Source organism: Colletes latitarsis, chromosome 11 (genome assembly GCF_051014445.1).
Source record: "Colletes latitarsis isolate SP2378_abdomen chromosome 11, iyColLati1, whole genome shotgun sequence".
In the NCBI taxonomy this organism is placed as follows: Eukaryota; Metazoa; Arthropoda; class Insecta; order Hymenoptera; family Colletidae; genus Colletes; species Colletes latitarsis.
The window spans coordinates 26,270,650-26,296,997 of NC_135144.1; the positions used below are offsets into that span (position 1 = coordinate 26,270,650).

Consider the following 26,348-nt stretch of genomic DNA (forward strand, 5'->3'; position numbering starts at 1 on the left):
TTATATTACAATGCTACTATGTGTATTATACAACTGGTACATTCACTTGTTAATGTCTTGTTAAAGCCTCTGGAAAGTCTCCTATAAATCAGAGTTTATTATAAAAATAATAGCAGTTATATGGAAATCACAAACCTACAGACGTTTTAATTTCATATTGATGGCAACTGTTAAACGAAGCTGTTTGAAGTTTCTGGTTACGTAACATTTTCATTTCTTTTTATTTTCAGGAGTATAGGTACGCGTTTTGGTCGTTGATATTATGGTCACCCTGTACACGGCAACACATCGAATTCCAATATTCGCCGAGATTACCGTCAAACATGCCGTGCAAACCGCAAAGTGCTGCTCGGAGTCTGCAGCGTCGCGCAATTGCGAAGATAAACGAAAATGTTAATCAAGATGTTCGATACCAGGGACAGATCCCGACGGAAGTTCGTGCGACTTGGGAAAAGTTACGGGTCATCGAATCCCTGGCTCCTCTTATCGACGAATAACCGAATTCAAACGATCGAGATAACGGTTCGAGGCATCGTCTTCACGACCTTAGTCTTCCCTAACTTTTTACCGCGAAGTTTATACGATGACTAAAATAATGGAGGCTTAGGACAGTTTTCGTCCGAAAGAGCGATAAGCTTACGTTTATTTCGAGACTTCTCTCCATTTTTACCAATCTTGTTTGAAAGAAATTACAAAAATAATTCAGTCCTTTTGGTTTGAGTCCTCGCGTCGAAATACTTTTTCGTATTGAATTTAATTTAATAATACGGAGTTCGAGCATGAATATCCAATTAAAATTAATTAGCGTATCGGTTGCTCATTACTATAAAATAAATACGGGACCCACTTCAGTGGCAGAAGAATCTTGAAACAAATGTATGTATATGCGTGAATTTATGCTCCACCGATAAGAAAACTCATTATTTTGACAATGAACAAAATTTTCCAATTTTCTTTTAAATAAAATCTTCGCCGTAGTAATGGCGATCAGCTTTCGTCGAAGCAATTTCACTGTCTCGTTGCTCGAAATTTACTCCAGCAACAGCGTTAACAAGAATATCGATCTCGAATGCTGATCGATCTTGAAGGTATTTTAATTAAATTATCGCGGAGCACCGCCTCCGACCGTTACAGTAATATCTTCAACTATTTGAAACTTCGAAGCTCGTTGGATGAAAACTAAATTGCGCGTTACATTCTACCGGTTGCTGTGAATCGATTATACAGGGCAAAGTGTAGAACACGCTTGCTTCGAATGTTGCATTTGCATTCTACTAAAAGTTGCTCAATTTTTTCCTCGGGGCATTTCTCAAGAATTCTCAATTTTAAACTTCCCCGACCTTTTACAAGAACCATTCGCATTTATCACAAAAATCTCGTGTAAGAATTCATATTTTTCTATGCATTAAATACCCTCTTAAATAAACGAAAAGTTCTAACATTTAAAAAATTAAAAAAAGAAATTTTCTTAACTTTGTTGTATCTACTACAATGTCTTTTTATATCACTTCAAGAAAAAATCGTTGCTAACAAAAGAAATACTCGTGGTGTGTATAATATGTCCGACCATATATTACTTATTCTACTCGCTAGTCCCGATACGATTGTAAATAGACAAAAAATCCTAGAATTAAGAAAATTAAGAAAAAACTTTCTTAACTTTGTTATGACTGTCCGTTATAATATCTTTTCTCATCGCTTAAACAAAAAAAAACATTACTAACAAAAGAAATACTCGTGGTGTGTATAATATGTCCGACCATATATTACTTATTCTACTTGCTAGCCCCGGTACGACCGTAATCTAGTTGTACGCTTATCGAAGGATTATGTTAGAGGTTACTTGGCATCGTTTGATACCATAATCCGTGTATACTACGCACAATACGGTAGATTTATTCTCCTACTTTACGACTATACGGGTCCATTCTTCTCGGCTTCCGATACACTATATTCTCATTCTATTCTTCTTGGAATTTATGGCGCTATTCTACCCTGTCCACTAACATATGATCCTATTCTACTTGCCTGGTCACGCACATCCTTTAATGTTTACAGATATAATTCAATGACTCGATTATCCTTGTCTGGCAACATACTACGCGGTTCTACTTGACCCGTATGCGCCGTATTTGGCGTAAATTATACGGGTCTATTCTACTTTTCTAGTCAACCGTGGGTTTAATTATCTGGCACAATACGGCGTCCCCCCTTCTACGGTATCTCGACGTAAAGCAATGATTTGCTTGCAATAGAATACACAGCGCTGCGCAGGAATCTTGGAACAACCGAAGCTTATTTTGCACATAAATAAATCCGATTATTCACGAGGATGCTATAGTTCGTCTATTGTAAATTTTACCTCTCATACTGAGATTTACGTTACAGTTTGGAACACTGTTCTTTTTTATTAGGTATATATCTTATTAGTGTTACTTTTACTTGGTCATTTCTTTTTTTCTAAACAAGGAAAAGGACGATGAGTCTGCCATAGAATTTTTTTTAGTATCATCCTGCACAACAGCACTCAAAAACACCCAGGCTAGAAGCCTATAAACCTCCTTGGCCCAATGGCCATCCACGTATTCTATATCCTGGCGCGCCACTATCAGAGGGTTATTGGACTCGGAATAAATAGCCCATTCCTCGTTATCTGAGACATAAATAAAAGGGTAACCCGCCTGACTCTAGCTGACGTCAGGAATTTTCGCCCTTTGTTTCCAGACTCCAACAAAATTCCCCCAAAAAATGAAACCCCGTTACTTATAAAACAATGGACCCATAACAGCGTTTAGCTTTTAACATTGTATTTTAAAAATAACGATTTTCGGGCAAATTAGTTTTATTGCCAAGGAATTATTTCCACCGAATGAGGACTTCTAATTAAATTCTTGCCGATCGTATCTTACGAACTACAATATAAATACGCTTCAAAGGATAATAAAATGGAAAATTGAACCTATTTGAAAGGAATGCTTTAGCCATTCGAAGAGAAGCAATTCCTTTAAAAGAAATAAACGCGAATCGAATAAAATAAAATTCCATTGTACGGACAAAAGAGAATATGCAGCTTGAAAGGGTGTTAATTATAATCAAAATCGCATAATTGCCAGGTAATTAATAAATATCATAAAAATTTCTTCGGAAAATTTTAAAATATGATAATATAAAATTTAGATTCGGTTCAAAATGGTGACTAGTAACTTCTAACTTATCAGTTAATATTCGAGTGAATGAAAAAAAAACATAGTTGGTTTTTATATTTATTATATTAAGAAATATAACGATTTTGGCGTTTCGATCCCTAATAATAACCGTACAGCCAATAACTCGCGTTCTTTTTGAATGACCTAGATAGTCGGGATCTCCCGACGTCGATGCAACGGAAAATGTCGACGGTTGCTCGCCCTTCGCGAGGAGTCGAAATCCTCGACGCGTCTCGCGAATGCCTCCTGGCGTATTACACCGTCGACATTTCTTGTTTACCGTCTTCTCGAACGGAGCTTTCATCCACTTTGCCAGCCGCCGTTCGCGAAAATCGTGGCCCATTTTCCTCGCGATCAAATGCGACGCAACGCTTCTGTCCGTTCCGTTTTTATTCGTCCATTTACGGGACAAAACACCCACTGATTTACAAAAACTATTCGTCGCGCGTAAATCACAAAATTACAAACGATTGTTTCCCGATCAAATTTCAGAATTTTGCCAAAGGAATGCCAATAAAAATCAACAAATTTACTTCCAAAACTTTATAGAATTTTAGTAAACGTTGAAGGAATGCTTGTGGGGGTTGCAATGGCTGTCTTGCATCTCCCCTGAGTATTCTATCGGCGAGATTAGGCCAACGGAACAGAAGGTTGCATAAACAAAATCTTGCACAGCTCGATAGATTCTCTTGCTTCCTTGAACGGAAAGTGCAACAACAAAGTACTGAGATGTAAGAAACTTGTGAAATATTCGAACTCGATGGCTCGCGACAGCCTCTCTCTTTAAAAAAACAGGCTGTTAATGTTCGTTAATAGCGCCAGTCGACGGGTAGAAAATGAGAAAAGTTTGACGATATTTTTCATGGACACCTCTTTCCGCGAACTTCGACGGTCTACTTTCGACATTATCGTACGCAAATGATAGGAAGCTCTGGGAGCTTTGGGTCCTCCACTTTCGATCAGACAAGAGTTACCGAGACACTTTCCGGGGAATTATGTTCGTACGATTACAAAGTATTATAATTTAAATGGGAAAACTGTAGGAATGCAGAGAGTGCAGAGGTAAATGCTGACGATCTATGACTCTCTGTTATTAACGGAAAGTGCAGTCATCTTGATCTAAAACAAGAATATGCAATCGATGATCGATTCTCGGCTATTAATGCAACTTTGAATTAAATAAAACCTATAAAGGTAAACGTGAGGGAGAATATAACTTGGGAAATATAAAGATAGTGTCACAAAAGTGGTCACGATAAATTTTGGAAAGAGTTTAGAAGTAGAGATGGAACGATCGTTTGCAACGATCGTCGCGAGCAACAATAACGTCGTCCAAAGAGGCCGAGGCTCGGAGGCGATGCACCGACCGACCGGAGGAAATGACGAGAGGGCAGCGGAAACCAGGAATTCGGTCCGCTGGCAGCGAACCGGGCGCAGGTGGGTGGCAGAAAGGTCGATCCGGGGGTTCGAAAACCAGGTCACAACCAGGTCACTGAGCCACCCTTCCAGCCTCCCGCCGCGACGACAAATAAAACGAGCTCGTCGTCGATCCGTTCGCTGGCGAATTAATTATAAATATTGTCGACCGATGCTGCGACGGAAGCTGCAAAGAAAGAACGATTTTCGCTCCACCACGAAATCTTCACGCGATCATACATTTTTTTTCAATTATCACGGATGACCAAAAGCGTCCTTTTTACAAAGATTATTTTAACCCTTATGCGTCGATAATCCGTGAAAATGAGAGTTAAAGGATTCATAGATTTTTCATTTAAATTTGTTGCCTGGAAATCTCCGATTTATTTAATTTACAAGGTCTAAATCTACTTCTAACATTACCAAATTTCAAGCTACTTTTATTATTTTTATCCATTTACTAACCGGAAAAATTCTTTGGTACAAAAAGACGTAAGGAGAAAGTAAGGGTTTGGTAGAGTCATTGAATAATATATAAACAATATCGAGACAGCGAGAAACTGAAATTACGTGAAAACACAAAATTTTTATAACAGTTTTTACGAAGAATAAACATCGCCCGCGTACATATTACCTTAAATTTCCATATTTATCGAAAAATGGCCGTTGGGCGCGCGTGCACAGCCGGTCGGTATTACTGGCAGTAAAAGAATTAAAGGGAAATTTTCGGTCGGTTCATGAATTTCGGTTTTTGTTGGACAACGAGTTTCACTTTCGCGTAAATGAACCGTCGAGCGACGATGGCGGTGGCTAATAAAATATTCCGGCGTTTCGAGTGGGAATGTTTGGCAGCGAAAATTGAAATTTTCGGCCGGGAATTTCGAAGACCGTCCCGCGTTTCCGGCGAAACGGCGCGTGTTGTATCTAAATTGATTTTCCTGATTGCCGTTGCATATTCCACATCCAAACCAATTTCTCGCTTCTGTTCACGCCATTTTTGCGAGTCCGCGCGCGCGCGGGCGCGTGTGTATATTTTTTCCCTCTCCAAACAGGCGAATTTACCGAAGTATTAAAGTTCGTCGTCGCGCGCGCGAATAACTGTTTGAATAAAATGCGAAGCGTCGATAGTTTTTATTTCACGCTCGATCGAACGGACTCCGTCGACTGGCAAACACGAAAGTATCCTTTTGAAAAATGTATACGTCGAAATGTATCGAGACTAAGACTTTATCGATGCGTTTATTCGTACCAGTGGCAAAAAGAAGAAACTACAAAACTCGGAAGAAAGGATTCCTTACGCTAGAAACTCGATGCAAATATAATTCGTTTATGTTACGCGACAAACGATAATTTCGAAAATAATTTCAACGAACAAACGCGTCGATGTGTATTTTTGTTATAAAATTTTAACGAAGCACTTTTTAATCCCCGTTCGTATAATATTCCATTTTCAACTTTACCCGCGAATACTCCGTACTGTGGTCAGTTGTTGGTCGATTTATGAAAACATAGATAAAATTGATAAAAATAATGGCTGGCACAGCGGCGAGCCGTACATTTAATTAACATTGTTTGGACGTTTCCGGCGTTCGAATTGGAGAAAGGAACGAAAATTGGCCGAGTACATGCACGGTCGACAAAATAAATAATTACGACTACGTATTATTTTATACAAATTTCGTAAAATATTTTCCAATCTTTTTCCCAAACCCTCTGCGTGATTTGAAACAAAATTTATTGCGAATAAAATTGTTTTAAATCCCTGAAAATTTATGTAGTGTGTAAAAATTAGAAAAACGAATTTTCCCCGCTGTTCTGGAGCTTTATCCAGTTTTTATCGACGAGATACTTTATCGTCCAATGCTCTAACAATGGTTACGCGAGATTTAGTCGACACGCGACGCGTAGATTATTGCAATCCAGCGTTCGTCGTCGAATTAGAGAGACGGTAGGCTACAGTTCCGCCAGCGGATGCCGATTGGCTGGTTTTTGAATAATTCACCCGGTGACCCGGGTGCACCGAGTTCGATTCGAGGCGCGTGTCGTTGAATTCGTCACGCAGCCGCACGTTCTGTCAAATTCGCGCGCGTAAACGCACCGGAAGCCGCCTCCGCCACAAGTAGTTATGGTCTGTCACTCACAGACGACGAAAAGTGTTCCGATACAGCCAACCTGCCGCGTAACCGCAAATTAATTATAAATTCGCATTCACGTGTTCCCCGGAGCTGCAAAAGCTGAACGATTCCAAATCTTTCACAGAATCTTCGACTTCGGACGTTCGAAAAAATCTATTCCTTTAAAAAAAAAACACGTTTTTAAATTGTCAGATCAGATGCTCGTGAATTTGAAAATTTTTTAACAGACATTCTATTTTCTCGTGTCTAGAACGAAACTTCTTGGAGGAAAGAAAATTTTCTTGTTTTTATTCCCGTATTAAATTTATTCCTGGAAGAGAATTCGACAATTTTACGGATGGCTGCTGCTCGCTTTCGCCGACAAAAATATTATATCCAGCGAATAAAACACGCATCGAAGTTAACACCTGGAAGTTATAACAGTAATAAAGTTTCGATGTTCCTTTCGCCGACTAAAGTGAGCATACCGCGTGGGCGTAACTTGAACGACGAACGCTACGCGAAAGCCCAATTTCATTAAAATATAACAGGGCCCGAGTGCGGCGATAATTAAAAACCTTTCAGAAATGCAAACCGAAAGTTTGTGTATAAATTTTATAACACAGTTAAAACAAATCGTTCGGTTACTATTTTTGGGATTCGATTCAATAATTAAGGGGACCCCTCTTTCACGAGCTGAAATTATTAACCACCCTCAGTTTTATCGAATGAATACTTCAATTCAACCATCGTATACCACGACAATTTTAGGATTAATATCAAGTATAATTTACACTACTTTATAAAGTTCAATATTAAATCAAAATATTCGTTTATAATTTTTACTTCAACAAGAACAACAGTATTTTATTTCGAAAATTTTCGAGATCCTTCCCAACAACGTTTGCTCATCTCCCTTATGCATGCAACAAGTGATGCATAAATTAATATAACATAACATTTCATTATTCATAACAGTTGAGATACCGATTTAACCACTACACGGAACAACAGATTTCCAGAGGGGAAAAAATAATATTATCACTAAACCAACATCCTCATTTTCCTTACAGGGTTGTTCTTGATATCAATGATAAATAAAATTGTAATTTATTAATTACATTTATGGAACCCCAAATAATTCAAAGCTTGTAAAGAATTCTTCGCCAAAAAAAAAAGCAAAATTAATCGAAGACGAAGAGACAGTGTACTTTTTAAAAATCCCAAACGTTTCGTAAAACATATCGCTCAGTTACCATTATATTATTATTATTTGCTGAAGAGGAACACTTTAAACTTTCTGTATGTCTGTTGGAACGAACGAAAGCAGGAAGCAACGAAAGTGATGAAACTAATTGAAGAAAGTTGCGTTTGACGCGGCCGGTTGTAACTTCGTTCGAAAGGAAACGCGATCCGCGGTATAATTGAAACGCCTCCGTGGAAACTTTTCCGACTCCGGGGCAACGTTTGTATAAATTTTCGGTGAAAAGTCCTGGATAGTTGCAACGCGAAAAAGACCAGGTGGACGCTATAGACGCGAGTTTCGCGATGAATTACCGCCACGGAAATTCGTTTAGCCGACGAAGAGCACCGCTGCTTCTCCTCGTGGTCGTTGGTAAATGCATTATCGTTTTTCCGCGATCCTTTTTAGCTTCGTTTACCGAAAGACGAGTTCTGAGCATACATCCGTGGTTCGCTTTTGTTACACCCCTCCTTCAGAGTCCAATACTGTGCGCTGATTGCAGCGAAAATGAAATCGTCGATGAAAAATAGCTACAACATCGCGCTCGTCAAATTTTATCTTACGCGAATTTATTCTCGATTTTCAGTATTGTTGGATCCTCGTGGCAGGCAACAGAACAAGTCGGAAGATTAAAATTTTTAGATAGGAAGCTTGGTTTTCGAGAGAATTGAGGTTGAAAATTGATGGAGCACGCGTGCGGAGATTTCGACGCAATCGATGCAAGTAGAAACAGCGATTAATGGAGAGACAAGCCAGGTGAACCGTGTTCAATATTCAATTATCTTTTAACCGAAGCTTCGAACGAAAAAATGTTGCACGTATCTCTCGACTTATTTTTCCACATAAAATCATCTTCAATTTTTATTACGATTAAATTTTGTAATTTATGCTGGTCTTTTTCGGAGAGGAGGGAGAAGAGAAATCAAATTCTTAGTTTAAACAATCTGATTCTATGGTTATGTATTACAAGTAATTATTTTTCATGTGATATTTCTTTGTGTTTCGTGTTATAAAAAAAGAAATATTTCCTCGACTCAGCAGAAATGCAAATTTGCACAAAAAAAAGAATTGTCAATATTACTGAACGGATTTGAAAATTTACCATAGGCGTAGAATTCACATTTTCTCGTGACACGTTTCGTCCCACGAAATCGTACAATTGTGGCGTGGTGAAGCCACGCGACGACACGCAATGATTATTTACAATGTCGGGCTACGACTCGTGACTGAAACGGCTCTCCATTCTGTAATTTATTCAGCCGTCAGCCATTCGGTCGACACTCGTCCGACAATGAACGCTTTCATTCCCTTATTATTTTGTAATTTCTTCCAGTCCGAACCACCGTTAATCGAACGAGTGCACACGGACGCGTACGAACATACGCGTCCCGTTAATTGCCTCCATTAAACACCGAATCGTCGTTTTTGTCCACGTTAACGAACCGTGTCAATGATTAAATTAAATTACCAACAAAATAACGATCAAACGTTAACCAGGAATCGTCGTTTCGCGTTTCGATTCAACGAAACTTTACGAACAATGTTCCATTGACGTGATCCGCGGGAATTCCTGACGAGCATCGTGAAATACTAACGTAATTACCAGACGATTATTAGTAGACGTCAATGTATTCGCTCACCAACGTTATTGCGTTGCGTTTCTATTGTTCTGTACCTCCGATATTCGCATCGGTGCCCTACATTTCGCCTATCTCCTTTATTTGGCGCAAAAACTGCTTCGTCCTTCCCTTCTTCCAACTTTTCCAGGCGTTTAAGCGTGTCTCTTCGATTATGAGCGCCAATGCAAAAATTTCCACATAATAATTTTCTCTTGTCCTGTTAGAGGGATGAAAGCGCCCTTTAACCCATCGAGCACCAAATTGCTGCTTCCTTCTTTGAAACTATCAAATAATAATCTCTCACAGGTGCTATTAGAATTCAACTTGTTTCATCTACACCTTGTCCCACTTTCTAGAATCACCCTGTATACATACATAGCCATACACAAGTTTCTGATTTATCAGATTAAATAATAATACCGACTATTCCTTTCAATTTTCTTTGACGAGTGAATCATTGGATCGATCGAAACTCTCAATCAGCATCGTCAGCTTCGGAGCTCGGTTTCCCAGCGAATAAAAGACGCGAACGGTTCTTCTCTGGGACTTCCGGTCGTTGATCGAGAGCATCCTAATGCCGAGGAAAGGGTTCTGTACTACGGACGTCCGACGCAAAAGGGAAACAATCGTTCTCTAATTTAATCGAAGCAAGATAACGAGCGTCCTCCGATATTCAAAGGAAACAACGACGAAGAGGGGCTTAAAGTTTCGCGTTGAAAATTGCAAATCGGCTAACAGAGCAATTAAACCGATCGTTTAACTACGATTAAAGCGTGATGGGGGCGCGAAGAAGTTTGGGCGGGGATAGCGGAGACTCTTGGGCTCAATTATGATTCCAACCCCTCCCGTAATTCTCTCCTTCGTTAAGGTCTTCCGTTTCGCGACATAATTTATTACGAAGCCCGAAGGGTGGCTGTCTCGCGTCCTTGCGCTTCTTCGAGTCACCCAGGCTTGTATACTTTTAATGAGCTCGCGAACTTCGGGGCCGACGAGTTTTCGGCCCGCAAAATAACGAAGCTCCGACTGGGAGACGTTATTAGGCCGACTAACGCGTAATTATCTTTATAGTTTACTTCGCCGGCAGTTACACCACCGGTGCACTCTTTATTTCTCGCGCAACTCGCTTTACTTCTATAAATTTCTTAACTTTCGCAATTTCGAACTTTCCTGTTGGTTCGAGCGTTCCATTAATCGCGATCCAAACACTTTTATTTTGGTTAATGCAATAGAACCTTGATATAACGTCTCTCTTCGGCCTTGATAAAACGTACGTGGTGACGCCACTACTGTTTCTGTTCAAGTTTCTAGGTATTTCAACATGAAACAAACATAGTGATACTCTCCAGACCCCATTCAGGGCTTATCCTTTAGGTTTGACCATCGTTTCTCAAACATTTCAAAGAATGTCTTTTAAATGAAAAGTCAAGAACACATGGACGTTTTTAAATGACATATATTTTAATATAGAATGTACCGAGCAGTTCCTCCTAAGGGTTTAGTGTTTAAATTAAGTTTCTCGTACAATTTTAAACCTACCACTGCTAATTTACCACTCACCCAGGGTGCAGAAATTTAAATTTCGTTTTTAGCGAGAGCAAATGCGAAAATACTTGGACCGCTTCAGGCACGTTTTACGACCAGACCCTCACGGGGCTCGAATGCTGTTACAGTGGACGAACGGGAAGGTCAAACCTTGAAATTATGCGGGTCCTATTGGACAGAATTATTCACGCCACTTTGGCCACGGGTATGGCTAAGCGATATCTCTCGAAAGCATGTTGGTCAACGCGCCATCTTCTCGCAAAGTCACGCAGCCAGGAATGGCCCGCTTTGAATGAGTTTGCAATTGAAATACGTATGAAATACCGAATAATTGTATTCAATACTCTGAATGCTGAATATATTTTGCGTCATACAGTTTTCAGTATAAACATCGGCTACAAAATTTTATTATGAAAAATAGGAATATTTTTTTTTTAAATCACGTTTTTCTAAATCGTTCAATTTAACGTCGAAAATCACATAAAGCTTAATTTTCACGCCTTTCCGTAATATTGCTGTCTTCGTGTTTAATGGTACGAAAAATCGCGTCATTTTGTTACTTTAACCGTGTTCCTCCCCCGATAACTGACACACATGATACTCCCTGGACGTGTCCGGGTTGTCTTTATTGTGTGTGGAACAATAGTCATGATTTCCCACGTGCCAGTGCACGTTATCTTCGCACCTAAACTATTTGCCCTGTGCTTTTACCTTTTTCCAAGGCCGTGTCTGCTGCTTTCGCGAGGAAACAAACTCACGGGAGGGAGTTGGACGAGGAACGAAAAAGTCAAAGAGACTGCTTTGAAATACACTCTCACGGACGAATCGTGATTTCTGTTTATTCGATGGACGCGGAATGCAACAGACTCTCGATCAACTTGGGAACAGACTGTCTAATTAACGATTGTCTGAAGAAGACCGCGTTCATTGGAACGGAGCACAAATGAGAACGGAGTCGAACGAACCTGGAGTTTCAATTGTTTTAAACAGCATCGATCGACCAACTAATGAGATTGTCATGAATCTCTGGAATAGATTTTTACGTTTATTGGAATGTTTGAATTTTGCCACTGGATAGGCATTTTTTAAAATGTTCAACTAGCAATTTGAATACTCTACTGTTTGAATTTGATAAATTTTTAAACTTCTATTTAAATCAGTCTATTTAAAATTTTTTTAAATTGTATAAACTTCTTTCAGAAGCTAATTACGACATTTATCAACGACGCTATTGCACTCCAAGAATGAAATCTGTGAAATTATGGTCATGGTGCGATACAGTAATGAAAAAGTGACGCGAATACCTCGATTTTCAAGCGCACGCTTTCGTTTCTCACGGCCGTCTGCTAGTTTCCTGGATTTTGCTCGATTTCTCGAGTAAAAGAGTGCTTGCATACGACTCCCTCGGAACGACAGAATCCACCGGAGCGTCGCGAAAATAGCTCTGAGAAGAGACAACTGCGTCCTTAGTTACAAGCCGGAGCATGTTCGCGACAAAAGAGCCGGGGCTCTGAATCAAAAACGTTGCAAGTAGAAAAGAATGCATCGCTTGATCCCCTGAAAGAATCAATACACTCCGAATGCACTTTTCGATTGAGATTTGAAATTACTTCTCGATAGAGACGACACAACAACTTTTCTGCTTGCGAATGTTCGAACAATCGTTCAAGTAATTCACGGTGCGAACAATTACTCGAATAATATTTGTATAATATTAGAAAAAAAATGTCAAAATTTCTAGAACTTCAAAATGGGATCGCTTAAGTAATATTAAATTAACGACCCCGGTTGAGGCGACGAATTGAATAAAATTTCTGTGGTTTTCAAGTATCAGTATATAACTCGTTAGCAGGTCGGATTTAGGCGGGAAAGTCACATTGTGAAATAATCCAATTCTCTTCCCTTAACTAAACCTGAGTCTCCATAATGCGTCTTCCAATGAGCTTTATTCATTAGGAATTATTCTTTAGGAAGAAGCATAACCCCTTCTCTCTGTTATTTTCCTTGATTCCCTTTCTGAATGCATGCGGTAATTAGTAGCTACCACCGAGCCACTCCATTCTACGACCTACTTCGTGCTACCGGAAAAGATAAATAAATAAAAGCCACCTATCTTCCGTATTTCAATCGTTCGAGCGTCAGATGAAATAAATTTCGTAAAATGTTTATCCCGGAAAAATAATTTCGAATACATTGCAATATATTGTTCGGTCTCGAGTAGCTGTATCTCGTTGGTTCGTTAAAATATTCAATATTTTCCAAGGTCGCTCCAAAGACGTGCAACGCGTAATTAACTTAAAAAATATATTTACTCCTATCTTCGATCCTGACAGAAAGATGTCGGTGTCACGATTTATTTGCATACGCAAATATTTAACAAACTCGTCCTTCTGGCCAACAATTTCATAAAATTTTAATTGGGATTAATAATTCCTTGGCAGCTTGTGAAGCGGATAAAGCTACGGAGGATACTGAAAAGTTTTAGAGCAGAAATTTCGAGAAAAAGTATTTCTGAAGTAAATATTAAAACGAAGTGGATGACCGGGACACAGAGAGAAAGAGAGAGAAATAAGTAAACAACAACGGGAGGAGAGTGTTTCGCCAAGTCCGTTCAAGCGCGTGGAGGATTCAAGTGGAAAAGTAAACGAGTAATGAAGTAGAGGGCCAGAATAAATAATTAAGCTGCCAAGCCTGCTTTAATATTCCGAATAGAATACCAGAGGTGCGGAGGAGCGAAAGGTAGCTCTAAGATATTGTCCACGTAGACGCATTAATTAAAATTCCACCCCCTAGAATCCGCCCAGCACGTTTGCAACGAACACAAACGCTGGAAACTCTGAAACCCCTGGGATAACTGGTCCAATTGTGCTAAAAGGACCGCCATTCGTTTATGATCCTTCGTCCAACGTTTTTTCTTTCTTTTTGCTTCCTTTTCTTCTCGATACACAGTCACTGTCATCAACATTAAGTACATTTTCTTAAACTATTCGCGCAATAGATAAATTCCGAAGCAGTAAATTCACATTTAGCTATTGGATTTCTCTTGACCTTAACTATTACAAAACGACGATAGAAACAATTATATTGAAACGTGTCATTCATTAAAACTGATATCTAGAAATTGTTGTTTAAAATCGTTCACCCACGGAGAAACGCCTATTTATGTAATTACGATCATTCTATCGCGCTATTAATTCTTACCGACACAATGTTTCCCTGACGTTGCATCGTCGTTTAGAGAAAGCTCGTTTCAATCTCCAAGAACACAGGACCAACGCTGCCCGAGAAAATTAAAATTGACGGCTGAATGAAGTTCAAATGGGAATTAATACACTCGTGTTCCGCGTTGCGACGCGGTACACACGTCCATGCACAGTCCCGACACGCTTCCGTCGGTGGAAATGAAGCTTAATGATCATATTGAATTTGCAAACCCCGTGCTTACGTCACTCGGGTTGTCGCGTGTGCACTTTTCTATCACGAAAGTAAATTTAATTTCCAAGGGATGTTTGAACAATCGATTCAACGAATTTCGAACTTACGTTTTATTACTGTAATCAAATCGAGAGAAATCGCTTGGAAAATATTTAATTACGAACCCCATTAAGCGCGTGGGCATTTAGAAAGACCTACGAAACTTTTACTGTCTTTTTTCTGGTAATAATTTTGAGTTGATTTTTAATAACTGTATGATACAAAATTATAGTCAAAAACTGTGTAAAAATTGTTTGGATAAACTTAACAAGTTTGAATGTAATTTTTATGGAAACTGTATTCACTGATTAATTAATTCTACGCTGTTCGATGGGGAATATTGCACGATATTGAAGACGCAAATTTTTATAACCATTTTCTCTAAAATTCTGGAATACAAAACTCGTTGAAAACGTATCGAAAGCATAGCTATGCACGAGGAATTTTAACGCTTTTCTATAATTTTGATTCATCGCTAGGGAATGAAAATGGTTTTCGATTATTCCATCGAATATTCTTAAAGCGAAAATAAAATAAATAATTTTTACGATCAATGGAACTTGGGACGGCCAACTTGGTCCAAACCAATCCTGTGACCAAATAACATACAATTCTCCGATCGATCTACGAAAACCTATCAAAGTCGGATCATTGTTGGAGGAAAATGGCGGACGAAAACGCGAGGACCGATGGAATGGTAATTGAGACGAAATCGAATCCTCGTGATCCGCTCGAATTAGCGGCGTCGTTCTGGAAACTCGCCCGGACGTCCCCCCTTTAAATTGTTAGTTGTTGAAATTTTCATCGGGGCGAAGTCACGTAAGTCGTTCGGAATTTAATTATCAGAGGCAAGCGAGAGGCAAGTTGCGTCGGGTCCTGCAAGGAAAGTTTTCGTGCTCGGCGACGGAGTGCCCTCGCAATGGCCTAGTTCGATACACGTGTCAAAGTAAATGCAAAAGCCTTTCAACTGCTTGTCTAATTAGACAGGCTTTTTAGCCGGCGTTTGATTAAGTAGTAAATTGCCAGCGTGTGTTCCCCGGGCGAAATTGGCAAGTGCCAGACGGGGGCTAGAAAACGAAATATTACGGTCTCAAATATCGCGCGTAACTACGTCATTTATTCACCGACGACCAAAACAAAACCTTCTCAAACGCGACTGTCCATTACATTTCACCATCGTCGTGAAAATTTTTGAAATATATTAAAATAATTTTGGCGAATATCTCTATCGAAACATTTTTATATCTTTTCCCCGTTTGTATTTACGTGGTGTTTATATTCTGGACGCAAGCACGAATGTCAACGAAAGCAAACCCTTTTCAAACTCGACGGTCCATCGTTGTGCAAATAATTCTGTACTATAGAGGCAAACTATGTTAAAACCAAATTTTGGAAATTTAATATTTCAAAATAATGTTGGCGAATATCTGTGTTGGGACAAATTTATTTTTATATTGTTTTTTTCCTTAACGTGGTATTTGTATTTTGGATGTAAACACGAATGTCAATCGTAGCAAGATGTTACTCGTTTAGGATACTTCCGCACGCATAGTCGATGTAAATTCGGGACTCGTGGGCGAGGAAACGAAACATTGTCGACGCAAAGTGTTAGAATATTCATGTAATCTGAGCGAAGTTAGAATTCCACGTGGCGCTATTGTATCGTGTACAAGACTGAGAATATAACAATTAGACGTCGTCAATGTACTTCGTCAGTAGGAACATCTTACTAAATGTAACATTTAACGTAGAAACTAGAATCTATTGTTCAATTATTTAAATTTAAATATTTGCATTCATATTTTATTTCTATCGAACATAGTAATCATTGGTGTTTCCAGGGTAGAAATAATCTTTGTCAGAAGTTGTCGGTCGAATCAATCTGTTACTTCGGATAATTCGGAACAAACTACGCCTATGAAGAGTTAATTGAATTTTTCAGGAACGACAAATCAAACTTGGAACAATTGTTTGCTCAGGACCGGGACTTTTCTATGTTTGATTTTAATTTAGACGAGTAAGATGACAGAGGTAAATCGATTCTACTGTGAACACACGACGAACGTCTAGGTTTTTTGGTGTTTTTGTGAAATAATTAATGTATCTTACGTTCAATGTTGTAGAAAAACTTTAGTTTCCACATCAAGGTTCGTCAAATAATTCTAAACTTTGAATAATTTACGACATTTTTGCTGGATCCATGACACGAAAGATTCTTCGATAGAAATTCTCTCGTTTAATTTCGGGAACAACAAAAAAATGGCGGGAAAACGTGTTCTTTGTCGGAAAAGTTCCCTCTGGCGGGACCAGGATCGATTCATTCCCAGTTAAATCAACCACAATGCCCGATCGACGCTGATAAACCGCGGAAACGGCCATTTTCATTCGAGTCGACTTCGAACAATCGACGCAGACGCACGGTTCGATTAAACCAAGCTTTCACGCGCGAACAAGACTCGAGTTTTTCCAACATGTCGGTGTCCTCGAGGATAGATTAAATCCCATCGCAAATGGCGCGGCGCTTAAAACGATTTTTACAATATAATCGAAAATGTTTACAAATACCAAACGTGGCCATTCAAAGTAAACACATTTATTCGCACGCTTCATTTTCTATAATCGTAAACCGTGTTACGTTTACGCAGAAAACTTTTGATACCTGACTATTTCATACGCTTCGAGTCTCATCATACTTTAAAAAGACCTGCTCGAAAGGCGAGAATTATACGCAGTCGATACGAACGACCAGAATATTATAATATGGAATTTTCACGCCTTTAAGGCGAGGGCGGAAATTGAATTTTTTTCCGCGTTTCGGTTTGAGCGGTGTGTTCCGGAGTCACGTGTCAGACGCTCGCGACGAGCTTTCTCGCGAGATTGCGAGACCTCCATCGACCGAGAGAGAAACTTAACCGTAGAATAAATTTCCGCCTCGCTCTCCCAGCCGTTATTACGCCCGCTCGGACCCCCGACTCGCGAAAGTTCCTCGAAGGAACTGCATAAACAAGAAGAAGGACTTCCGGGAGACAATCTTCGGCGAGAAAAATTCCATCGCGAGACCCAGGAAAGGAATTTCTGCCAGCGCGAATAACATCGCGCTGCCCTTTACGAAACACAGTTTCCCTTTCAATCGGAGAAACGGTATTCGCGACAGAAGACTCGCGGGGGCGTCATTTTTACACAGCAACGCCGAAATTGCAAACATTTTTTATGTAGAAACGGTTAAAGTATACTTTATTTATTACGGATTTTAAATACACGATCGTCGCATAAAAATAGAAATAGCGGAATCGTTTTTGAAGTTTGAAAATTCTTTAATCGATGCAATAATACCACTTCGATTGTCCCTTTGATCTGCACTGTCGTGTGAATGAAGATGAACAAATTCTATTGAAACATTTCTGATGTTTAAAATTCGTACCATGTTTGACTTGACTTTTTTCTATGAAATTCAAGTAAATGCAATTTTTTTATTAATATTGTGTACAAACGAGTCTTATATTTTCTACTGCAACAAATTTAATTTGTTGTATCTTAATTACCCTTAGATTACTATCCCTGTTCTTTGGAATAATTATCACCGTATATGTATACGAAACGTGTATTCTAATTCAAGTATAGGGATCATAGGCTCTAGAGCAAAGATCGACGCTAAAACTATGGATTATGTTTAGAGTGCATGGGGATGCATATAGAGGTTAAGTTTGAATCAAATTTAGATTAGAGTTAAATCCACGTTACAGGCGTTGGTTGCTTTAAATTAAGATTAGGACAGATTGCATCTGAACTAATTTTGCATTGGCCAAGACTAGATTCCAGTCTTGACAAATGGTATGCATTGGGATTTGAGTGTCGCTAAAGTTACGAACCATCTCCAGGGTCTTAAAAGTTGAAATTTCGGTTAAGTCTGGGTCTCAAAATTAGGGGTTAAATCTTGACTAGTCCCTGTTTAGCAGTGAGGAATGGGCTGCGATAAATCTAAGTCGAATTTAAGGTAGGAGGTAAGAGAAATCCCTTTTTATAATACGTTTCTTGTTCGCCATTCTGGCTTCTTTCGTCATAAATAGATTCCAAAGCCAGCATTCTGGCTAAAAAATATAACTGGCCCACGAATCCCCAGGAAGACCGGAATTAAGCCCGGGAAAACACGCCACGTCACGGAAATATTCGGTACATTTTACGATGCATGGAAATTCCAGCGCGTACGCGTTTCCGGGTCGCTGGCGAGGTCGGTTCCAAAATGCCGAAATCTCCGGTGGTACCATAAGTTGTAGCGTTTAGGTCGGACAATGTGAAATTGTCCACTGACAATTGCACGAAATTGTCAATCTTCTACCAGTTCAATCCTGATTAATAAAATAAACGTAGATTAATATATCCGTATTTTTTTTAATAAAGTGTGTGTCAAAAATTCCATCAAAATATAAAATGCTGCAAGTCCACGTTTTCCAACTAATTTTTAAACGAACGTTTATACTAGCGTACAAGGGAGAATGAGAAATAAAATTGAATTGATATCGAGACTTACAATTTAATCATAAATTGTACACCTGATTTTTGAACGATGAAATTTTAATCGATAGAAATATATATCACAAATTGGCGAACACAGTGTATGTCAGAACAAGTTTTCTTCTCGAGTTATAGATCGATACACGATAATGTTTCAAGTGAGCACCTTAAATTGAGGAGATGGTTCGAAACTTAACTAATACCATCATTTGTAATACTACTTGATATCAAACTGTGTTCACATTCCACTAAAGTATCGATAACAAATATGTACTCTTCCGAAAGACGTTATTTCCAATCACAAATAAAGTACGTAATTTATAAATTGATATATACACAAATACGTAATAGAAATAAATAAAAAGGTATTAATAAGTAATATGAAAAAAATTGTGACTTTTAATTATATATACAAATTCAATTTTTTACCGAAAAAAAAAACTAAATCTCAACGAACGGTAAAGAATTGCTACGTTTGTTTCGATTTTAAATTCGAACAAACACTATTCACCATCAATACCCATTATTTGTCCACGCCACATATTATATAATCCCAGTCTCGCAAACCATAACTAGTTAAATTACCCAGTTCTTCAGACAGCCCTATATTACTACTTTCATCGGTTCTATTATTATTTTTTATTATATCGCCTTGTTATTTTCTCTACTTTATTATAGTTCGTTACGCCTAGTAGCATTCTGTCGGAGACAGGCATGCGTCGATGCAGCCCTGACCAACATTCCCGGGCGGAATTGAAATTGTTCGCGATGAAATCCCACCCCCTCGAGCCCCCGGTTTCGCCCCCGTTCAGAATCGAGCCTAACTAACTAGCAACGAAAACACGAAAGGACGACGAACGCAGAGAGGGCCGACGCTCGACACCGGAGAAACGAAATGAAACTGCTGAGAGTCGAAAGGAGAAATTGCTCTTTTCAACCAATCATCCCCCACTCCAGCGCTTGGCCCATGTTCCCTCGTTTCTCCGCGAGCTCGAATCAACGTGATTAATTACGATATCGCTTTTTACTCGCGGTTCTCTCGCCCTCGCTCGTTCGATTGCCACTTCACCTTTTATTCTCGCCCTAAATCGTGGCCCTCGCCGACGCTCCTTTGCCGGCTGACTTTTATCATTTTTTCCCCCTTTTTCCGATTTTACTCCACGTTTCTAATCAGCCCGTCGAACTAATTCGCCCTGGCCCGCGCGATTTTGGCACCAGAGGGGCGATCGACGACGAGAAAATTGTGAAAATCGATACGCGAAGTAGCTTCAAAGGTTTCTGAAAGTAAATAAATAGACTGCGTTGACGGAACACTTTTTAAATTCTGGGGAACAACGAAACTCGAATATGAATAAATATTAATAATTAAATATCTCAAAGATACAACGGAAATACATCGTTTCAATATCAATATCGTTTAATATTTCTGTTTGTTTCAACTAAAATATTTTACCCATAAAAAATTAATAAATTTTCTTGCCATGACTACTGCGAATAAATTATATACATAATTAACTGATCGATAGAGTTTACGGGTACCATAAATCGTTCTTCCGCGAGGACCAAAATGGCGGTCGTAACGTCCGAACAGTAAGCGTATCGTGAACTGGAGTCGCAAAATGGAGGAATTAACATTTCATCTGGAGTTATAGGAGCGGCGATAAATTTCGTTGACTGGGCAGCAATAAAGGGGCGCGGTCGAATTTTATCGAAGCCCTAAAAATATTTATACAGCCATTCGCGACGAGGGACGCAGACAATGAAACATTAAACCGGACGATCGACGAGCGAACGATCGTCACGGTTATTAGAAGGTTCTTATTCGTTCCACGAGATGGTTCGACCGTAAACGCGCGGATCAAATTTGTCGCGAAAGTATCGAAGGATCTGAGCACAAATAACTGTGTTCCTAAATCGATAGGAATTGATTTTAATACGATACAAGTACATAATTAATTAAATATTTAATAAATTCTGAAGAACGAACTCGGAGTAATTGCATTTCGATGACCCACTCTCATCGTATGTTTACCTTCTGCTTGCGAATTGCTGGATGAATGATTTTATAAATTTCAGTCATTTCGATAAATCTTTGATCGATTCAAGCGAATGTTGTTGCGAACAGTCCTATCAAATAATAATTAACGTGGCAGTCGATGTGTTAACGGTAAACTATAATTGTGTCAAACTATATTGATCGCTCAAGGCCAGTTTCCCCACTGTGAATTACGCCAGACACAACTCCCACCTCATAACTAGACGCCATATACCTGTGGATTTGCGCAGACATGAGATGAGTCGATGGGAGGGAGGAGGGAGGGGGTGGCGAGGAAATGGTGGGGATAGCCTCTGAGTGACCTTGAGTGGCCAACTTATATTACTTCGACTCTGTAATCCGAAATTCTGTTTACCAGCGAATACAAGACGAGCTTCGATTTGATGTACAAGAACATATTATATATAATATTTGTGCCTACGTTCGTAAATACCACTCGATCATTTCCGAGATAGCCCCGTGTGTGTCACTCTTGCATGACAATCCAACAAAAAGACAGTAAAAGCGAGAACATCGAAATGCTTTCAACGACGGATTTTGTCAGAAACGTCGATCGCTTCGTTTTGAGCGACATTGTTCTTCGAACAGAAGCGAAAAGGGAGTTCGAAATCACGAAATATGTCGTCCCGCGGAGACTTTGTTTCTGCCGGAAAGGTTTGTTTAACTCGCGACGACGGACCCATTGTTTCCAGTCGGTGAAATTTATGCTTCCATTTCTAACGATTGCGCCGTCAAATCGACCGTTATTAATTAATTGTGCAGAGGCAGGAATCGCGCTATGGACACGCTCTGCTGCTAATTTAATCAGGAAACGGGGCCAGGAAGAAACTTTGGATCTAAAGATTCGCTAGTGCACCGACAAATCGAGACAAAATTTTGAAACAGAAGCGCTCGCGTACAAATATTTAGACTAATTTCGACAGTTTCCAATTTACAACACTCTCTTCCGAATCCGCGTGTCGAGATAAACGAATTCCAAAAGAATAAAATGTCAACGACTTTAATAATACAAAAAAGACCTCGAATAAATAATTCCCGATAGATTTCGAAACGCGATCACCACCGACAGAAATCATCGATCCACGATAAAACACTCGTTAAATTTGTAGAAAACCAAAGCACAAAAGTTTAAAATTCATAACTAATCAACACTGACGAAAAGTAAAATTAAATCTCCCTCCAATTTCGCAAAACTCGCGGGAACTCTGGGCCGCGACTCGACTTGAAAAAATCACTCCGTCGAGATCGAGAGACCACGCTCGTAACTCGTACCGAAATTCGAGCGTGAACGAAGCAGAGAAATAGGAGGAAATCTCCGTTCGGAGAACGGTTACACTGGCACGAGCACGCGGTCCGCCTGTCAAAACAAACCGACCACCGGAAACCACGCACACAAACTTACGATCTAGGGATCTACCTTGCAATCGTGACAGGACACTTGGCTGCGGGGACATCGAACGCGTACGATCCACCTGTCTTCGTTCTCCTCCTCTCTGCGTGTGTGTATTTTCGTAAACGTTTCCTCTCGTCGACGAAACGGCAGACGCTGTCGAGCTTGTGATGGCACGTGAACACCACGGCCGAGTGGCGCGACTGAACTCGGCTGAACCGTGTCGTAGCTTGACTCAACCGAAGCTTTCGGGCCGGCGCTCTCAACCGAGAGTGGGGGTGCAGGCATACAGGGCCATGGTGGGGGTACGTAGTGTGAAACAGAACGGTTGAAAAGAGGTAGAGAGCGCGAGGGAAGGGGAAGACACGGCTCGGATCGAGGAAAAGTAGGATGTGCGATGAGCGAGAATGCGTGGACGCCGAGAAAACGGAGCCAGAAAAGAAAATAAAGGAGCAACCAGGACGGAGGCGAAAGGGTGACACCAGACAATGGGAAGGTATTTTTTAATGCGGCTCAGAAGGGGTTAACCTTCTTCTTTGTTAGCTTTTGCAGGAGGGAATTTATTTAAACACAAATGTGAATGCAATTTTCATACAGAATGGTGATTATTTGTGGAAAAATATTGGGAAAGCGTGAAATGAAATTTGAAAAACTAGCTTCAAAATCTGTAAGATATGGTGCACGCGGTGGCTGCAACGTGGTGCACTTTGACTGTAAATTTTTATTGCTTTGTCTCTGTTCGTAAAATTTGTACCCAGCGACGACAACCTATATCATACATTTTTGAATTGCACACTATCGACACATTTCTCAGAAGTTTCCTGTTTGACGAAGTGCTTGAACAATTCCCTCAAACGTAGCTTGAGAAGAGCAATTTCTTCCCGGGATAAATTCTTGCGTGCACATGTTTTCACTGCACTTCACCGTGGCGTATACCAATTTTCTACGGTGAACACTTTACAAGTTAAAGACTGCTCTTTCGACGCTTTTAACTTCGTGTCATTTTATCGAGTTAATATATACACTATTCCTAGGTATTGGGTTTGCGTTAACCGATCGATTCGTGTTTAAGTAAATTATTTTAGTAATAAGAATTTGCTGCCCAATTTGAAATAAAATTCTAGTGAGATAAATGGGACACTGTACGTGAAAAACTTGACTGCAAAGGTTAACGAAGAAGAGTATAATAAATGCACCGACGTGATGGGGAAAAAGAGAATGGAAAGCGCGATAATGAGCCAAGAAAAGAAGTGACAAAATATGGGGTTCGTAGGCGGAAGCGACTGGAGAATTAAAAATAAGGACTTGTCGTTAGTATTGTCTAACGACGAATGTGGTCGAGGGAGTAAAAAACTTGGTAAGGAACACGAGTTACGGAACAGTGGAAGAATGAACCCTGATATTTGGATGTATGATAAATCGGAGAAGATATATCGTTGCCATTTCTGGTGGAAGAGAATTCAGAAGAAAGAAACAAATGATGCAACGTAGGAAGAAAGTAGAAGGGAAACGGGCGCGAAGCGAAACAGAAACCTACGCAACGCTACGAGGATTGATGCGATGAAATACGAAGAAAGTAAGGGAAGGTTGGAAATTGCGAGGTAAACGGGTTCAAGAATGATATGTAGAAGGTCAATATTCTGTCACGTCGCTAATAATCAATATCCGCAGCTGACGCGGCAGTAAACCACCGGTACAAAAATCGACAAATAAACTGGATGAAAAACATTTTTTTCGAACATCGCGGTAAAGTCGAGGAAAAAATAATCGCGAAAATTGCAAATAAAAATGATCGGTGGGTTAATAAAAAAGACCGCAAACGGTGAAAAACAAATCGAGACGAACACAATTAACAACTTTATCGACTCTGTTGTTCATCGATTCGCAACCAAGCTTGAAAGCTTAATTGATGTCCATGAATGCGACACAGCATATTCGCTAAACACAGACTGTACGTACAATTTGCTTTCAACGGTCGCTAGAGACACACTGGCAGTAGAAAAAGTTCAGACAAACGTTAGCCATGTTTAACTTTGCTCACAAACCGAGCACTATAAGACTGATTATTTAATAATATTTTAAATCTTACTTTATCGTTTTTACATTTCTCGAGTAAATCGATTACATCTTAATACATAGCCAAAGCTTTTTATCTTCGTTACGATCTTTTTAGTTGACTGTAATAATTTTTGTTGGCATCTTGGCATTATAAAATTGATGTCTCGAGCCCCGAGTCGAAACATTCGATATTAAAAAATTTGCAATATTGTGAACGAAAGCATTTTTGACGTATAAAAACAGGATGTTTGCGCTAAAAGATCAATTCATTCTGCCTGTCTAGGTATATATTGCCTCTTAATGCCACGTAGGAGAACACGCTCAACTGAATCGCGCGGGCGTATTGGTGAATTCAATACCCCAAATGCAACGTTTTCCCCGCTCACGAAATTGCGTACTCGCGCTGCGATCAAAGATACTTCCGCGGGAGAAAGAAATCCTTCTATAGTCGACTTAAGTAATGATCGTGGCTCGAATCGCTGTAGCAGAGCGTTGCTCGATCTTTCCGTGCATGCACGCCACTTTTATTTAGTTCGAGCAATCTCGCGATCTTTCCCTGCATTCTGGGAAAAGTACAACGTTCGAGTCTGATTTCAACGTTTACTGGGCACAGGAATGCCGGCGAACAAAGTATAAAAATATTACCAAAATCAATAGAAATAAATATGAGACCAGAAGAAGAATCTATATCTGAATTGAAATCATTTCGAACGTCAAACGGTCGTTAAAACTTTGACATTTCAATTTCCTATTTACAGTGCTGATGCGAGAAATTCTGATATTCGTGAAATCTCCAGTTTCTTAAGTTCTAGGAAGTTACGAAACGCTTCTACTCGAAGTTGTCAGCGTTTCTTCCGTGGTTTAATCGCTAATAACGTGGACACTGCGCGTTATTGGAGTTCTAATCCAGCGTGGAACTTCGACTCAATGGGGGCGCAAATATTTTGATACTTCGTAGGCCAAACATTGGCGCGATCCAGTCGTTCCACTGACGTCAAGCTAGCTTTCAGTATTTCACCCGACAAAGACGACGAAGTTTCCGTGCCTCAAGTTCAACACGCCCTTTGTGTGTACACTCGACGCTCAGCTTCTTCAAGAAGGAATGTTCATGGATCGACATTCACCAAAATTTCATCGGGATCCCATGCGAAGGCTCGATTATTTTCCATTTACAAGAAAGAAAGAAATGATTTATAGATACCATCATTGGAACATCATACAGGGATTTATTTGCTACGTGAAATATAAATAATTGAATTATCGATTTTGTTATACGCGAGTTTACCATTCTGCTGCAGAACGCAGCACAGAATTTACCAATAACTTTTTGTTTCCAATAGACTTTGTACCGAGCAATTGAAGCTCTTTGTAATGTTTCGTTAGAGTTGAAAGGTCGATCCGGTTCTGACAGTAAATCGATACCGATATTCGTCTGTTAAAATTGGCCTTCTTACTTGGCTACGAGTACACGAAGTTGTACACGATGCCCGTAACAATATAAGTAATAACTTATCTCGGTTATCGAGGTATACATTCTAAATATTTCCGAGGGAGCATTGAAATCTCTTTCTTAGAGAACCTGGAAGCAATCAGACCTCCAATAGTTTGTCAGTTAAGCTGTCAGCTCGGTTTTAGAAGCAATCAGGCTTCATATTGTGTCGGATAGCAATCAAGATCCATCGGTTAATCAGTTCATAGTTACGTCAGAGATCAATTAA

At 39.6% G+C, this 26,348-nt stretch overlaps 1 protein-coding gene across 1 annotated transcript in view; it reads right to left on the reverse strand.

Moving 5' to 3' along the window:
- LOC143348296 (uncharacterized) overlaps window positions 1-22,789 on the reverse strand; it is a 71,725-nt gene extending 48,936 nt beyond the window's left edge. Inside the window, exon 1 of the mRNA XM_076778364.1 lies at window positions 22,600-22,789. The gene's annotated coding sequence lies outside the window, so the exon portion shown is untranslated. The remainder of the gene's footprint in view (window positions 1-22,599) is intronic.
- Window positions 22,790-26,348: the final 3,559 nt, after the last annotated feature.